Genomic DNA, 6,000 nt, shown 5'->3' on the forward strand with positions numbered 1-6,000 from the left:
GGGTTTACTTCTGGACTCTCTATTCTGTTCTGTTGATCCACATGTCTGTTTTCGTGCCAATACTATGCTGTTTTAATTACTGTTGCTTTGTAGTACTGTATGAAGCCTGGGAGGATTATACCTCCAGCTTTGTTCTTTTTCCTCAGGATTGCATTGGCAATTCTGGGTCTTTTATGGTTCCACATAAATTTTAGGATTATTCGTTCAAGTTCTGTGAAAAATACCACGGGTAATTTGGTAGGGGTTACATTAAAAAACTTTTACTTTCTTTCACTCTGTTCAAGTTACTGCCACTTAGAAACAATAAGTGGTATCCCTTCTACTTTCCCTCTTCATCACTTGATACTTTCTAATTTTTATCTTCCAGCTCTTTCCTTCTAAATCAATAGCTTCTCAAATTTGGGCTACTGATCACTCACTCCTAGCCCCTGATAAACCTCCTCTTGTCTCCAATGGCCTTCCAGATTGGGCCCCTCTACAATCCCTTCTCTTTCATCTTCTTCCTTTGTCGTCCCCATTAAACTTGATATTATTCTATTCTTCTGGCTCCAAAACTCTTTCTCATTGTAGTTAATTTTCCCAATTAGAAAAAAAAAATCATAGAAAATTCCTGTGTGATTTCCTGCTTCTATTCTCCTCTTCTTGGATTTCATCTCCTAACCCTCCTTCTTTGCTGCCCAGGCTCTCCTTCTATGAAGATTCCTTATCTCCAGTTTTGTCTTCTTCTCAAAGTGTTGGTTCCTACATCCCCTCCTCACACCCACCTGACTGAGGCACTCCTTCCTAACTTCTGTGTCCCTTCATCACTCTACTAGTCAACCCACTCTAATGTCTTCACATTCCAATCTCCTCACCGAAGGACCTGGAGTTTTTCCCTTTACCATCATTTTGGGGGCACAGCCTAGGAGCTAGGCTGGGAGTTCTCATTCACAGACTGGCAAAATGGAAGGCACTAGCCATGATTTCTCCCCATCTGCTTCTCCCTTCCCGTGTTGCTAGGCCTGTTCACAATTCTGCTCATGATCTGTCCAAACTATGACTCTGGATGATGGCTGTGCCCACCCATATTACCTCTATTCAAAATCTTGGAAAAGCAACGTGTGAGAAAGAGCTCTAAGAAGCTGCTGTCCAAATCCTCTGCCAGGCACCTGCAGAGACTGAATCTAACAAAGAGGAGCATGGAAGCTTCTGATGTCATCAGTCATTCAACATGGTGCAGGGGAGGAAAACCTTGACTAGGATTCTGTTACAAAACACATATTAACAAGAAAAAAGCATACAAATGTACTTAGTGTAAGTTTTACTTATAAAATGGGAGGAAGCGAAGAAACAAAGAAGACCTAAATGCTCTTATACTTGGTTGAACAAAGAGAGGTAATTGTAGAAAAGTAACTGAAATATATGGGAGGCTAAGGAAGGTAAGAATTATTTTAATGAGATCTGTTTCTATGGAATTCTCTCGGCATTGACTCCCATTTCTTGTGATGTGCATCTTTCCTCTTCGTATAGAGAGGACATCTTTCACATGGGAGTGTTAACCCTTGCTTTCAGAGAGAAAAGGGCATTCAGAATACCCTTCTTGCACCTGCTGTTTTACAGGTGCCTTTAGCTCAACATAATGCTTATGCCAAAGTGGTATATTTTGGGGTGGCACATTCTTGCCAAACTTCACTGGCAATCACATCACCTGGAAGGAAAACACATGTGACTGCCTGAGCGATGGGTTCACTTTTCCTGATCTTCAGGGTTAAATAAAACCCCTTGGTAGTGACACAACCTCTTCCATTCCTCCAGCTCTATCCTTTATATCCCAGAGCCACTGTTACCCTTTCCCCACAAATGCCATGTTCTCTCCATTTAAAACTTGAAACACTTTGCACACCTCTTCACTACTTACCATTCTCATTTCAGACCCCAAACCAGTGAGAAGAGAGAACAACTGACAAGGAAATGTAGGGTAATAAGAAATGATAAGACCTTACAAGAGGGAGATAAGTTAATAAAAAGATTCCAGGTTCATTGTCATGCTAGATGAAAAAATTAGTCCAAAGTACTGCATTTTGCAAAGCTGTTCTTCTTACCATTTACTAACACTTATTATGTGCAGGGACCTGTGCTGAAGAGAACTTACACAACCCTACTCTCTGGCATCTAAGAGTCTAGGATATATTCTAGGATTAAAGAGAAGCCCCTTTGAGATTCTAACATAAAGACAAAATTATATATGTGCTCATATAGATTCCAAATGGTGTATAAAATTTCAGGGAGTTTGTAGAACCTCTAATGCTTGTCCCTCAATTCTAATTCAGAAATTTTAGTCTGGATATAAAATTTCTGGAAATATATACATATTCTTTGACCCAGAAATTTCACTGCCATTGATGTATGCTACTAAGGCAATATCACTTGTAAGAAAAGACTGAAAGGAAAATACCTCTATTTTGAGGCAGATATGATGGGGTTTTTTTTGTGAAGGTGAGGGAAAATGCCATAGGAGTAAAGACAGAAAAGTGAATATACCATCACAGAGTATATCACTGTGTCCAGGGCAGTTTCTATTGGACCTCCTGTCTTTCTAACAAGTCTAAATACATTCTGCTTTTCATCAAGCTTTTGAGTCCTGATTTTGATACGTTGTTTAAACTTTGAAAATAAGCACATCTAACATTTCTGACTGTGTCAAAATTGTATTTTGTGTTTTTCACACTTAGAAGTTACTAATTAACCACTGTCCAAGATAAGCAAAGCCAGGCACTAGAGAGGTAAGGGTAGATTTTTTTTTTTTTTTTTTTGCGGTACGCGGGCCTCTCACTGTTGTGGCCTCTCCCGTTGCGGAACACAGGCTCCGGATGCGCAAGCTCAGTGGCCATGGCTCACGGGCCTAGCCGCTCCGCGGGCATGCGGGATCTTCCCGGACCGGGGCACGAACCCGTGTCCCCTGCATCGGCAGGCGGACTCCCAACCACTGCGCCACCAGGGAAGCCCTAGGTAAGGGTAGATTTTGGTCAGTAATACTATTGCAATAGGGAAAACAGCCCAGTGTGAATTGAACTCAACTGTGATTTGTGCAGAGATGACTGGGCATTTTTAAAAAAACAGGAGGGAGTAGGCTGTGGTGGGTAAGGTGGAAGTTGAGCAGAGCCAGGGAAGTAGAAATTTATAAAAAGGCAGGAAGTGGGACATAGTTAATGTGACCAGGCCATCTGGGTTTGCTAATTGGCACTTCTCTAGAAGAGAAACAAATTCCTTGTATCTCAGTGACAGGAGGCAGTGATAACAGAGCAAGATACTCACCAAAGTAAAGGCACTTATACTCCCAAAGGAACTGGGAATAAAAGGGAGAGTTATCTCCCTGAATATTTGCCTTTCAAAGGGCCAGCTCTCAGGTCTTAAAGGAAACTGTTTGGGGTGGTAGATTTATAACTCAAAGGGCAGAGAAAAGATTTATAATTGCATGAATCATTCTATCCTTTCTGAAGCATGTGCTCTAAGTGCTCTAAGATGGGTTTAAGGGTCTGTCTGCTTATCACCAGGTCTTGGCTATATCAAATGCTAAATTCTAGCAGCATTGAGCTTTTTCAGGTAGGCATTTTAAATGGGGCTGGGTCATCCTAGGGGTGTGGCCTTGAGCTGTTTGAAACTATGTTCAAGTCCCTTGGGGATGTGTGTGTGTGTGTGTGTGTGTATGTGTGTGTGTGTGTGTGTGTGTGTGTGTGTATTGGGGGTGGGGGTGAAATTATTTGTGTTGAAAATCTGCAGTTTTTATAGGTCAAAGTTGAAGCCTAGTTGAGAAGAGGGCTCAGAGGAGCCTGACTGGAGTATGGTCAAGGAGAGTCTTTGTCACGGTATCAAACATGGGTAAAGTCAATTAAACCTAACATGAGCTGACTCATCTTGGGAGCTTAATTCGGGTACGAATACAGGCTTTCAGAGTTGGACTGAGGACTCAGAAACCACTGAAACCATCTCTGAGCTCCTCTATAATATTCCTAATGAGCTAGCATCTACCAGGATTTACCGCTGATGGGAAACTCACTTCATGATGAAGCATGAACATTGTTGTACACGTTTGATTGTTAGGAAGCATGGCTTACCTTGAACCCAAACCTACATTCATGATGCTTTCAACCATCAGAGCCTTTCATGACAAAAACAGAAGAAGCTTACTCTCTCTCCCAATTAACAGTAGAAGATGAATATTCTGTCTTCTACTCATTACATACTTAATTTTCTTTTTCTGGGGGAATGTGGGTGGGGGGGCTCTAGTTACTTCAATTATTTCCCACATCCTGTTTTCATTACTTCTTTGTAGGTATAACCTTAATTAATAAAGCCTTTAGGTTAGCTGGGAAATATTCTTTTGATAGATTATGTATGAACACTACTAGGATTGGTGGATTCCTTGCATGGACGCATGGTGGTAGCAGCTAAGGAGAAGTAGGCAGGGGTTCTTTCTCACCTGTAATAGGTACATTTATCTTGTGGCTTCTTCCACTGAAAGGAGCCCTAGCTCACTCAGACAACAGAGTGATTTCAACTTAAAGATGATTCTGAGTCATTTGGGAAAAAAGTGAAGGAGAATGTGTTAAGTGTTTCACAGTTTTCTCTTCTTATTAAAGTTAAATTCAATCTAAATGAATGAATTATTTTAAGTTCCAGTGAGGTAGACTTTATTTTTTATTCATTCATTCATTTATTTATTTGGCTGTACCACACAGCTTGTGGGATCTTAGTTCCCCAAGCAGGGACTGAACCCAGGACCTTGGCAGTGAGAGTGTGGAATCCTAACCACTGGACCACCAGGGAATTCCTGGCTTTATTTTTAAACTCACTGATATAAAAGACTATTTCTGCCCAATGCCGGGTAAATTTTGTGTTACTCTACCTTTTGACTAATAATGTGGAATCTTAGGACTATTCATTCATTGAGTAATTATTTAGTAAGTAATTTCTACTCTGTGCAGTACATTGTGCTAGGGGCTGATACAGGCAAGCAAACAAGACAGGTAAGATCCTATTCTTGTGGAACGTGCATTCTAGTGGTGAGAGATGAATAATATACAAATAAAGGAATAGGCAATGCCAGATTGTAATGAATGCTGTGATGAAAGTGAATTAAACAAGGTCATATAATAAGTGAGACATATCACAGGAGTTAAATAAATAGACGCTAAATGAATATATATATTTGCAACTGTAAACTCCTAGACCCAGACTCCAATTAAAATCATAAGAAAAGCTTGTCATAGAAAATAAGAAGAGAGAAAGATGGAAAAAAGGCAATCTAAAAAAGAAAAATTGATTACAGAATTTCTCAATCCAATCTCACATAGAATTCAGTATAAAGCATTTGGCTGAATCACAGAAGACACAGGCTATATAGTCTGTCAGATTTACAAGTTGAAAGTTTTAAGGAAAAACCAGCCATTGTATATAATACTGGAACTGGAGAAAACTGAATCCCTCAGTAGGCTGATGATCCTGTGGCCATCACACCTGCTGTTCTCTCTGCACTGTCTGATCCCTTGGCTCTCCTAGACTGGCTCCTTCTCATCATTCAAGTGTCTGTTCAAATATCTCCTCTGAGAAAACTTTTCTGATTACTCAGTTTAATTTGTCACCCACATCCACGTTATTCTCCATCCCAATACCATGATATATTCTCTTTTAAATACTTGTCAAAATCCAAAATCATATTATTTTTTAAATCATTTTCTCTACAAGAAAGTAAGGTCCAAGCAGTAAAGTCCTCACATGTCTTATTTATCTCTGTATCTCCAGTGTGGATAACACTGCCTAGAACAGAGAAGGGAAGTGGTGAGGTTATTACCTGTGTTATACTATTTTTAAGTAATTTTGCACTGATATGTGAGGGTAGGGAGGACATACAGGATTATATACTATAAAAAAAATATTGGGCTTCCCTGGTGGCGCAGTGGTTGAGAGTCCGCCTGCCGATGCAGGGGACACGGGTTCGTGCCCCGGTCCGGGAGGATCCCA

The 6,000-nt window shown here is 40.4% G+C and overlaps 1 protein-coding gene across 1 annotated transcript in view; it reads right to left on the reverse strand.

The window, feature by feature from the left end:
- LOC102986506 (sperm-associated acrosin inhibitor-like) overlaps positions 1 to 6,000 on the reverse strand; it is a 141,476-nt gene that overhangs the window by 51,511 nt on the left and 83,965 nt on the right. The window lies entirely within an intron of this gene.

This window comes from Physeter macrocephalus, chromosome 8 (genome assembly GCF_002837175.3).
Source record: "Physeter macrocephalus isolate SW-GA chromosome 8, ASM283717v5, whole genome shotgun sequence".
Classification (NCBI taxonomy): Eukaryota; Metazoa; Chordata; class Mammalia; order Artiodactyla; family Physeteridae; genus Physeter; species Physeter macrocephalus.